Here is an 11,973-nt window from a genome sequence, read left to right on the forward strand (position 1 = left end):
CAGGGGGCTGGGTGCGGTGAGGGGAGGCAGTGAGGAACCAAAGTGTCAGAGAGAAATCAGGCAGAAACCGCAACACTGCACACATGCGCAACCAGAGCACATGCTTTGCAGTAGGGATTGGTTAGAATGTCTTTAAGCACTCAGTGTTAATGAGTTTTGATTTAAATTTTTTAAACTTTACATTTAAATTAAAGCTTCGTAATCTTTACAAATCCTTAGCACTGTTGGCTTTGACGGAAAAGATCTCCCTTCTTGCGGACCGCTCCGTACAGTGAGTTCCTCAGCAGCCACGACAGAAGAGCATTAGGAGGGTTGGTGTGGGTGTTTATCCTCCGTGGAGATTTGAGGGCTAGTGAACTAATCTGTAGAACTAACTTGAATGAAACGTGAGTTTCACATTCACAGTTTCATTTTCTTCCTTTCACTAGGGTCAGAGGATATTTTGCAAAGTAGATTAGCTAGTAGGAAAGGAATAGCATAAAATAACAGACTCAGTCAATAATTATTTAATCTTTGCAGTGCAGTCAGAGATACTCTCAGAAGCTTGTTCTTTAGAAATGAAGCAAAGAAACTCGAATAAGTGTGCGTGCCTGCTGGGCCGACCTAGAGCTAGGAGAGACCTTCTATATCCTTCAACCCCAGCCTCTTTTTTTTTTTTTTTTTTTTTAACAGATGAATGAACTAGGGCCCAGAGAAATTGAGTGGCTTACCCAGAGTCATACAGCAAGGGGCTGGCTGGGCGAATTATATACAGTCTGTTTGAGACAAACTTTAGAGATCCAAGGGTACAGCTCAAAGGAAGTCATTTTTCTTTCAATGAATGGGTCTTAGACTCACAAGATGAGAGGGAAATACAAGTTAATTTGAACCAATAAAAATGGGAAATTAAGGAGTACAACTTGGACCACTCCAGGCTGGTTCTGGTGAAAATTGCAGGGAGTTGTGGGGGGAAGTGGACTTGCTCAGCCTGCCCGTACATGCCCAGGAAGTGAATTCTGCCTCCTCTGAGTGGGGACAGCCATACTGTGTGGGACAGACTCCTATCATGAAACAGACCAGCAGTGTGTTATCATCGCTCAGACAATTTCAGACAGAAGGGTACTGGACCCTACATTTTGTGGAATCAAAGGATAGCTCAAAAGAAACCAGATGTTTCAAGGCTGGGCTCTCTAAACACAAAAACACACTGACTCTTACACCTTTATATATAAACACATCCAACGGTTTCATTATAATCAATTCCCATCAGCTAGTGTTGTTTTTGGATTTAAGGCTTCTACTTTGTGGAACACTCTGTGATCCATAAAATAAATTTTTCTCACAAATTTGTGCTTGCTCAGAGAGGGTTCCAGGCATCTAAAGTGGATTACCCTGTGCCGCCTATCAAAATGGTCTAAGCCTCTGGATTCCATGTGATTAGGACAGTTTTTGTTCTAAAAGTCATTCCACCTTCTAACCCATAACCTCACTACCGTTCAGCCTCTCCCTTCATCTCCCCATCTATTCCAAAAGAAACAGGAGGATGATTTTTAAAGTTTTCATTTTAATTCCAGTTAGTTAATATACAGTGTTATAGTACTTTCAGGTATACAAGATAGCAATCGAACACTTCCATACAATACCTGGTCCTCAACCCTTAATCCCCACCACCTATCACCCATCCCCCTACCCACCTCCCCTCTGACAATCATCAGCTGGCTGTCTATAGTTCAGAAAAACTATCTATCTCTATCTTGCCTCTCTATCTCTTTTTTTCTCCTTTGCTCATTTGTCTTGTTTCATAAATTCCACATATGGTTGAAAACATTTGGTATTTGTCTTTCTCGGACTGACTTACTTCACTCAGCATAGTACTCTCTAGTTCCATTCATGTTGTTGAAAATGGAAAGCTCCCATTCTTTTTTATGGCTGAGTAATATTCCACTGTACATATACATACCACTTCTCTATTCATTAATCAATGGACAGTTGAGCTGCTATCATATCTTGGCTAATGTAAATAATGCCCTTCTAAACAGAAGAGTGCATGTGTCCCTTTGAATTAGTGTTTTTGTATTCTTTCAGTAAATACTCAGTAGTGTGATTGCTGAATTGTAAAGTAGTCTTATTTTTGGCTTTTTGAAAACCTCATAACGTTTTCCACAATGACTGCTCCAGTTTGCATTCCCACCAACTGTGTAAGAGACTTCCTTTTCCCCACATCCTCCCAACACCTGTTGTTTTCTTTGTCATTAATTTTAGTCATCTGATAGGTGTGTTGAATGCATTTCTGTGGATGGTGTAAGAAACTGATCCAGGTTCATTCTTTTCCAGTAGTTGTCCAGTTTTACCAACACTATTTATTGAAGAGATTGTCTTTTTTTATCATTTTATGTATTTATTTTTTTATTTTTTTAATTAGTAGTTTATTGCCAAGTTGGTTTCCATATAACACCCAGTGCTCATCCCCACAAGTGTCCCCCTCTCTACGACCATCACCCCCTTCCCCTTTCCTCCTCCCTCTTCAGCCCTCAGTTTGTTTTCAATATTCAAGAGTCTCTCATGATTTCCCTCCTTCCTTCTCCCTCACTTTCTTCCCCCCGCCCCTTCCCATGGTCCCTTGTTAGGATTCTCCTTCTAGACGTATGAGTGAAAACATATGGTATCAGTCCTTTTCTGCCTGACTTATTGCGCTTAGCATGACACCCTCCAGGTCCATCCACTTTGCTACAAATGGTCAGATTTCATTCTTTCTCATTGCCATGTAGTACTCCATTGTATATATAAACCACATCTTCTTGATACATTCATCAGTTGATGGACATTTTGGCTCTTTCCAAGATTTGGCTATTGTTGAAAATGCTGCTATGAACATTGGGGTATGTGTGCCCCTATGCATCAAAATTTCTGTATCCATTGGGTAAATCCCCAGCAGTGCTATTGCTGGGTCATAGGGGAGTTCGACTAATAATTTTTTGAGGAACCTCCACACTGTTTTCCAGAGCCGCTGCACCAGTTTACATTCCCACCAACAGTGCAGAAGGGTGCCCGTTTCTCCATATCCTTGCCAGCATCTATAGTCTCCTGATTTGTTCATTTTAGCCACTCTGACCAGCATGAGGTGGTATCTCAGTGTGGTTTTGATTTGTATTTCCCTGATGATAAGTGATACTGGGCATCATTTCATGTGTCTGTTGGCCACCTGGATGTCCTCTTTAGAGAAGTGTCTATTCATGTCTTCTGCTCATTTCTTCAATGGATTATGGGTTTTTCAGGTGTGGCGTTTGGTGAGTTCCTTGTAGATTTTAGTTACTAGCCCTATATTCGATATGCCATTTGCCACTATCTTTCCCCATTCTGTTGGTTACCTATTAATTTATTTTGTTTGTTTCCTTTGCAGTGCAGAAGCTTTTTCTCTTTATGAGGTCCCAATAATTAATTTTTGCTCATGATTCCCTTGCCTTTGGGGATGTGTCAAGTAGGAAATTGCTGCAGTTGAGGTCAAGGAGGCTATTTCCTGCTTTATCCTCTCAGGTTTTGATGGTTTCCTTTCTCACATTCAGATCTTTCATCCAATTTGAGTTTATTTTTGTGAATGGTGTAAGAAAGTGGCTTAGTTTCATTCTTCTACATGTTGATGTCCAGTTCTCCCAGCACCACCTGTTAAAGGGGCTGTCTTTTTTCCATTGGATACTCTTTCCTGCTTTGTCAAAGATTATTTGGCCATACATTTGTGGGTCCCGCTCCAGGTTCTCTATTCTATTCCATTGGTCTATGTGTCTGTGTGCCAATGCCATACTGTCATGATGATGACAGCTTTGTGGTAGAGGCTAAAGTCTGGGATTGTGATGCCTCCCATTTTGGTTTTCTTCTTCAGTATTACTTTGGCTATTTGGGGTCTTTTGTGGTTTTCATACAAATTTGAGGATAGTTTGTTCTAGCTTTGAGAAGAAGCTGGGGCAATTTTGATGGGAATTGCATTGCATGTGTAGATTGCTTTAGGTAATAAAGACATTTTATCTACGTCTATTCTTCCGATCCATGAACATGGAATGTTTTTCCATTTCTTTGTGTCTTCTTCAATTTCTTTCATAAGCTGTCTATGGTTTTCATCATATAGGTCTTTTACATCTTTGGTTAGGTTTATTCCTAGGTATTTTATGGTTTTTGTGTAATTGTGAATGGGACAAAAATTGTGAATTTGATTTCTCTTTCTGTTGCTTCATTATTGGTGTATAAAAATGCAACCGATTTCTGTATGTTGATTTTGTACCTTGCAACTTTGCTGAATTCATGGATCAGTTCTAGTAGGCTTCTAGTGGAGTCAGTCGGGTTTTCCATGTAGAGTATCATGTCATCTGCGAAAAGTGAAAGTTTGACTTCTTCTTGCCGATTCTGATGACTTTTATTCCTTTTGTTGTCTGATTGCTGATGCTAGGACTTCCAGCACTATATTAAACAACAGTGGTGAGAGTGGACATCCTTGTCGTGTTCCTGATTTCAGGGGGAAAGCTCTCATTTTTTTTTCCCATTGAGGATGATATTAGCTGTGGGCTCTTCATAAACTGCTTTTATAATGTTTAAGTACGTTCTATCTCAACTTTCTCAAGAGTTTTTGTTAAGAAAAGATGCTCTTTTTTGTCAAATGCTTTTTCTGCATCTATTGATAGGATCATATGGCTTTTATCTTTTTTTTGTTAATGTGATGTATCACATTGATGGATTTGCAAATGTTGAACCAGCCCCATATCCCAGGAATAAATCCACTTGATCATGATGGATAATTGTTTTTATGTGCTGTTAAATTCAATGTGCTAGTATCTTGTTGGGTATTTTTGCATCTGTATTCATTAAAGGTATTGGCCTGTTGTTCTCTTTTTTTGTTGGGTCTCTGTCTGGTTTGGGAATCAAAGTGGTGCTGGAATTTTTCCTTCTATTTCTATTTTTTCGGAATAGCTTGAGAAAAATGGGTATTAACTCTGCTTTACATGTCTGGTAGAATTTCCCTGGGAAGCCTTGTGGCCCACGGCTCATTCATTGGGAGATTTTTGATAACTGATTTGATTTTTTTCACTAGTTATTGGTCTGTTCATATTTTCTATCTCTTCCCATTTCAATTTAGGTAGTGCATGTGTGGTTAGGAATTTGTCCATTTCTTTTATATTGTTCACTTTGTTGGCATATAAGTTTTATTGTATTCCTGATAATTGCTTGTATTTCTGAGCAATTGGTTGTAATAGATCCATTTACCCTCATGATTTTGTCTGTTTGGGTATTCTTGCTTTTCTTTCTGAGGAGCCTAGCTAGAGGTTTATCAATTTTGCTTATTTTTTCAAAAAACCAACTCTTGGTTTCATTGATCTGCTCAACTGTTTTTTGGGATTCTATATTGTTTATTTCTGCCCTGATATTTACTACTTCTCTTCTTCTGCTGGGTTTTGGTTGCTCTTGCTGCCTCCCTTCTAGTTCCTTTATTGCTCATTTAGATTTTGAATTTGCACTTTTTCTAGATTTGTTGAAATAGGCTCAATTGCAATCAACTTTCCTCTAAGGACTCTCTCTGCTGAGCCCCAGAGAGTTAGGATTGTTGTATTGTCATTTTTATTTCTTTCCATGTATTTTTAAATTTCTTATCTAATTGCCTGATTGGCCCAATCATTCTTTAGTAGGGTGGTTTTTAACCTCCACATTTTTGGAGATTTTCCAGACTTTTTACCGTGATTGATTTCAAGTTTCATAGCATTGTGATCTGAAAGTGTGCATGATATGATCTCAATTCATTTGTATTTATGGAGGGCTGCTTTATGCCCCAGTATGTGATCTATCTTGGAGAATGCGCCATGTGCATTTGACAAGAAAGAGAATTCCATAGCTTCAGGATGCAGAGTTCTAAATATATCTATCAATTCCCTCTGTTCCAATGTGTCGGTCAGGTCCATTGTTTTTTAGTGATTTTCTGTCCAGTTGATCTATCCATTGCTGTCAGTGGAGTATTAAAATCTCCTGCAATAAGCACAGTCTTATCAATAAGATAGTTTCCGTTTGTGATCAATTGTTTTCTGGTTTTGGGTACTTCTAAATTCAGTGTGTAGCTGTTTATAATGGCTAGCTCTTCCTGATGGAGAGACCCTGCAATTAATATATAATGTCCTTCTTCATCTTTTGTTACTGCCTTTACTTTAAAGTCCACTTTGTCTGATAGAAGTATGGTTACTCTGGCTTTCTTTTGACTCCCACTCACATAATAGATATTTCTCCATCCTTTTACTTTCAATCTAAAGGTGTCTTCAGGTCTAAGATGAGCCTCTTGTAGACAGCAAATAGATGGATTTTGGTTTTTTATCCATTCTGCTACCCTGTGTCTTTTGATTGGAGCATTCAGTCCACTTACATTCAGTGTTATTGTTGAAAAATATGGGTTTAGAGTCATTGTGTTCTCTGTAGGTTCATGCATGTAGTGGTGTCTCTGCTACCTTTGTTCCCTGCAACATTTCCCTCATAGAGTCCCTCTTACAATTTCTTGTAGGACTGGTTTGGTGGTCATGAATTCTCTCAATTTTTGTTTATTTGGGAACACCTTTATCTCTCCTATTTTGAATGACATGCTTGCTGGATAAAGGATTCCTGGTTGCATATTTTTTCTGTTCATCACATTGAAGATTTCCTGCCACTCCTTTCTGGCCTGCCAAGTGTTAGTAGATAGGTCTGTAACTACTCTGATAGGTTTCCTTTTGTATGTTAGGGTCCTTTTATCCCTAGCTGCTTTCAAAATTCTCTCTTAGGGGCGCCTGGGTGGCTCAGTCGGTTAAGCCTCCGACTTCAGCTCAGGTCATATCTCACATCCCTGAATTCGAGCCCCGTGTCAGGCTCTGTGCTGACAGCTAGCTCAGAGCCTGGAGCCTGCTTCAAGTTCTGTGTCTCCTTCTCTCTCTGCCCCTCCCCCTCTCATGCTCTGTCTCTCTCTGTATCAAAAATAAATAAAACATTAAAAAAATTCTCTTTATCCTTATCTTTTGCCAGTTTCACTGTGATATGTCATGCTGACAGTCAATTCAAGTTGTGTCTGAGAGAATTTCTCTGTGCCTCTTGGATTTCAATGTCTATTTCCTTCCCCAGGATGGGGGAGTTCTTGGCTATAATTAGACCAACCACCCCTTCAGGACCTTTTTCTCATTCTTCTTCTTCAGGAATTCCTATGATACGGATATTGTTCTGTTTGATTGTATCACTCAGTTTTTGAATTCTCCTTTGTAGGCCAATTATTAAAGAGGGTATAATTTGACTTCCTGAACTGGTTGATATAGATAATTTTTTTTTACTTTCTGGGCTGATTACAACAGGTAATGAGTTGGTTTTCTGGGCTGGCTGCTAGAGGCTATGTGTGAGAACTCTATTTTTATACAGAAAATGGTCTGGCCATTGTCCCTTGGTGTGGTTGTTCTTTCAGCATAGAGCCTTAAACCTAGCAATTTCACTTCTGGAAATTTGTCTTACATCAATGAAATGAGCTGTGTACAAGGTTATGCATGGCAATGCTGTTTTGAGAGAAAAAAAGAAAAGAGAGAAAATAAAGAAAAATGTCTATCATCAAGGCACAGGATAAATTAGTGAGGGTATAACCCTGTAATGAAATACTAGGTATGTGTCTTTTTATTTGTGCTCCCAAAGCCTATTTTACAGGCTTTGACTACACACTGATAGGGTATCCATTCATATGTGAGACTTCTTTAATGCATTCTTAAGGACTTGAGACATAACTAAATTTATTAACCTTTGTGTCCTCTCAATAAATGTTTGTCAAGTGAGAGTGAAATACAGGGTACATGTTCCTTTCCAACCAGAGGATAGGCAGTCATAAAAAGCAGTGCAGAGTTTAAATTTCACTAATAGGAAAACACGGTTTTGTAAATTAAAGCATTGCTTAACAAGTTTATTCTACCCTGACTTTGGATGTCAAAACATTTGCAGAAGCAACGTTTAATTCAAGGTATATAAGATTCTTGGGATATTATCTAAAAAAGTGGTCAGCAAGTTTTTTTTCTATAAAAATTTGAGTAAATATTGAGGCTCAGATAGTAAATATTTTAGGCTTTGAGGACAGTATTATAATGTCACCTCTTTTATTGTTTGTTAATTTTTAACAACATTTTAAAAATGTAAAACTTTCTTTATTTCAATGGTGACATAAAAACAAGACACAAGCTGGATTTGGGGTTCACAGATCCCTGTCTAATGCCAAAGTTCACTGCCTTCTTTATAATATTAAGTAAAGAGTATTTTAGGAAATATCTAAGTATGAATATCCAAATATCATTGAAAGGATATAAAATGTACTTTTTAAAGCAAAAAAAAAAAGGCAACAATACAAAAAAAGAAATTGAAATGACTCTGGAGCTTTAGAATCAGAACCACACGGAGGATTTGCTAAAACTCAGATTGCAGTCCCATGTGATACTAATGTTTCCTGTGCAGGAACACACTTTGAGAACCACTGCTATAGCGGTAGAATCACTAAATGAAAGTTCCCAAGTTCCTTATTTTGTGCAATCTTTCCTTTGCTGTGTCAGCAATCTCTTCTAGTGACTGCAAATGCTTCTAGGCGATTCATAAATGTCACACTGAAATTTCAGACCTCCCAGCAGTGAGGACAAAAGGAAGAGAATGTTGTCAAACCAGTAGCGTGCCCTAAAGAGTAGCTCTAGAGCAGGGATACGGAAGGAATCTAGCAGTGTGATCCAGTTTTGAACTGAGAACCTCTGCACCCCTCCCTGAGGTGAGCCCTGGTACTGAAGCCTCCTGACCTGCATGAACCAGAATGCAATATGGTGACAGCTCATATAACCTGTGTGGCTAGTTCAGCCAATAGCCCTAGGCCCCAAGAGAGTTTGAGGTATGAGCCTCCTGTTTCCTATTTTTAGATGCATTTATTTTATTCTATTCACATTGTACAATTGTACAAACCTTCCACCTACAAAATAATATACAACCTATAAATACAACCTACAAAGAGTACAAAAACCAAACCATTTTCCAATGTCAGTTCAGAGGTAAGTTGGAAAAAAGAAAAATAGTGCAGTAAGTTACAATGAGGCTTTGACATGAATTGTTTCTACTCAATAAATGTAAAAATTCATTTGGCATTTGCAGCAGAATTATTTGAAACAAACCTTGTTCCAGAAATACACCACATGTAAGCATTCTCCCATCTGGTTTTACAATTTTTACAGTGAAAATGCCCATATTTTGGTCCCAAAAACTGGAGGTTGGACTTTCTGAGCAGATTGGTGGCATTTCTTTCCATGCTTACTTGCTCTTTTTCTTTTCCCAAGGACTTGCATCATCTTCGTACTCCAACACATCATGCTGCCAGAGTTTCTCCTGCTCATCACCTTCTGACTTTGATGGTGCTGCCTGGCATCCACACTGCCTGATAGAACCTTCCTCTTCTACTCTTCCTCACCCTTCCACAGCTGGACCAAGCTTGCGACCAACCACCACAAGTAGATCACCCAGGATGGCAGGGTGTCTTGCGGCTTGTGCTGCCCCAGGAGGAATGGCTGTGCAAGTGCAAGGTCTCAGTAAGCACTGCACAACGTGCCCATCCAGAGGCTCACCTGCACACCCACCTATTGGTGTTGGCATTGTACAGCCACAGGCTCAAGCTGAGATTCACCTGGGAGAGAATGACCTTAAGCTAAGCCCTTTTATAATGGTCTATGCAGTAAATGAAGGCATTCATGGGTGCCAGAAACCCTGGCCTGGCCAGAAAAGTGGCAGGGCAGGGAGGTGCAAGGAAGACTGGTGTTTTATCCCTTGACAGGCTGTTTGTCTAAGAGGTTCCAGGATGGGCCAAAAACAGTGTGTTCCTATAACCATGGTACAAGGCCTTCCATCTGTTCATTCAGTGCCCAAAACAGCACAATATCCTGGTGCAATTTTTTATGTACTTGCTTGTCCTCCACCTTCATTGACCCTTTTTTTTCTCTAGATCAAGTTGGTTTTCAGTCTTTTTTTTTTTTTGGTGGATTCAGATGTTGGTGTCTGTTTCGTTTATTAGCCTTCCTAAAGGCTGATAACCTGTGCCAATTTTTGTCATTGTCCTTACCACACTATATGTATGTGTTTCTCCTGGCAACAAAAACAAGCTTATATGCTGAGTTAATATATGTCTAGCACTTAGACCAGTACCTGGCACATAACTTGTGTTATGCAAGTCCCCAAGTCTGAGAACTTGCTATTATTCATCACAGAACCTAACAGAAAACTGAGCTCTTAGTAAGAACTCAATAAATATTTTAAGTGAATGAATAAATATACATTATGAGTTATGAATATGAGCACCCCCCACCAAAGTTCTTATTGGCCCATTGTACTTGGAAATATTAATAACTTGGGAAAATCCAGACCACACATGGCTAACATTGGAAGAGTCCACCTCATCCCTTGCCTTGATCTGAAGCCTATATCAGTCCTAAAGAAAAGACTGTATCTGCTCAAGGAGAAATTTCTAAATAATAGAGGATCCATCATCACTTATAGGGAAGAGAAAAGAATATTAGGAAACTGATAATGTATACCACCACAAAGTTCAAGTTATCAGCCAACCTCTTCAAGGTTTCCCAATACTTATACCCACCCAATCTCACTAAAAGAATGGGGCTTGCCACCTGAAAAAAAATTCAAAACACTAGGAACCAAGTTTAAAATGAGAAGGTGATTTCATTTCTAACTCTAAAATAATATTTTCTTGTTAATTAAAAACGAACAGTCCAAGATTGCTATGAGGAACTACAATAGTAAACGTAGTAAAAATTTCTACTCTCAAAAAGCTGAGACAAGTTTTGTTTCCTTGGTGAGGCAAATACACCATTGAGTCACACATTCAATCAAAAGTAGGCTCTTCGCTGGGTGTTGTGTGTAAATGATGAATCACTGAATTCTGCTTCTGAAACCAACATTTCACTTTGTATTAACTAATTAAAGTTTAAATTAAAAAAGAAAAATAAGCTCTTATTAGCACTCAAACAAAAAGTATATTTGTCTTTAAAGAATGGAATGTGTACAAATAATGTGCTGGTGTAACTACCATAAATTTTAATAACTATCAAGATTTCTTTAAGTATTCTCTGCCAAGAATAACCAGGAAAATATGGGACTTTGAATAGATGCTTTTCTTCTGATATAGTAGTTCTGTAGTACTCACTAATCTACTCTTTGATTCATCAAATTTGATTTGTTTTTACTCATTTTTCTCTTTCTTCTCTTTTTTGGGACTCCCTTTCTAGAACTTCTTAGTGCTATACCAGAAATCATTTGTATTGTTCATTATTTTATAATCTTTTTTTTCTCTGTGTTATTCAGATTGGAAACTTAACTTTTACTTGTCTTTAAGACAAGAGTTTCTACTTAGCTCTTTTTTTTTAATTTTTCTTTTTCTTTTTTTTTAAATGTTTTATTTATTTTTGATACAGAGAGAGACAGAGCATGAGAGGGGGAGGGACAGAGAGAGAAGGAAACACAGAACTGGAAGCAGGCTCCAGGCTCTGAGCTAGCTGTCAGCACAGAGCCTGACGCAGGGCTCGAACCCACGGACGTGAGATCTGACCTGAGCCGAAGTCGGAGGCTTAACCGACTGAGCCACCTAGGTACCCCTACTTAGTTCTTATTTATGGTTACTATTTCCTTTCATTTTTTACATTTATTTATTTATTTATTTTTAAATAGTTTATTGTCAAATTGGTTTCCATATAACACCCAGTGCTCTTCCCCACAAGTGCCCTCCCCCATCACCACCACCTCTTTTCCCCCTCTCCCTCCCCCTCCAACCCTCAGTGCGTTTTCAGTATTCAGTAATCTCTCAGGTTTTGCATCCCTCTCTCTCCCCAACTCTCTTTCCCTCTTCCCATCCCCCTGGTCCTCCATTATGCTTCTCCTCTTCTCCTGTTAGGCCTATGAGTGCAAACATATGGTATCTGTCCTTCTCCGCCTGACTTA

The 11,973-nt window shown here is 38.8% G+C and overlaps 1 pseudogene; it reads right to left on the minus strand.

The window, feature by feature from the left end:
- Positions 1-9,092: 9,092 nt before the first annotated feature.
- On the minus strand, positions 9,093-9,947 carry LOC115295194 (annotated as a pseudogene).
- Positions 9,948-11,973: the final 2,026 nt, after the last annotated feature.

The sequence above is a fragment of the Suricata suricatta genome, chromosome 7 (genome assembly GCF_006229205.1).
Source record: "Suricata suricatta isolate VVHF042 chromosome 7, meerkat_22Aug2017_6uvM2_HiC, whole genome shotgun sequence".
Lineage (NCBI taxonomy): Eukaryota > Metazoa > Chordata > Mammalia > Carnivora > Herpestidae > Suricata > Suricata suricatta.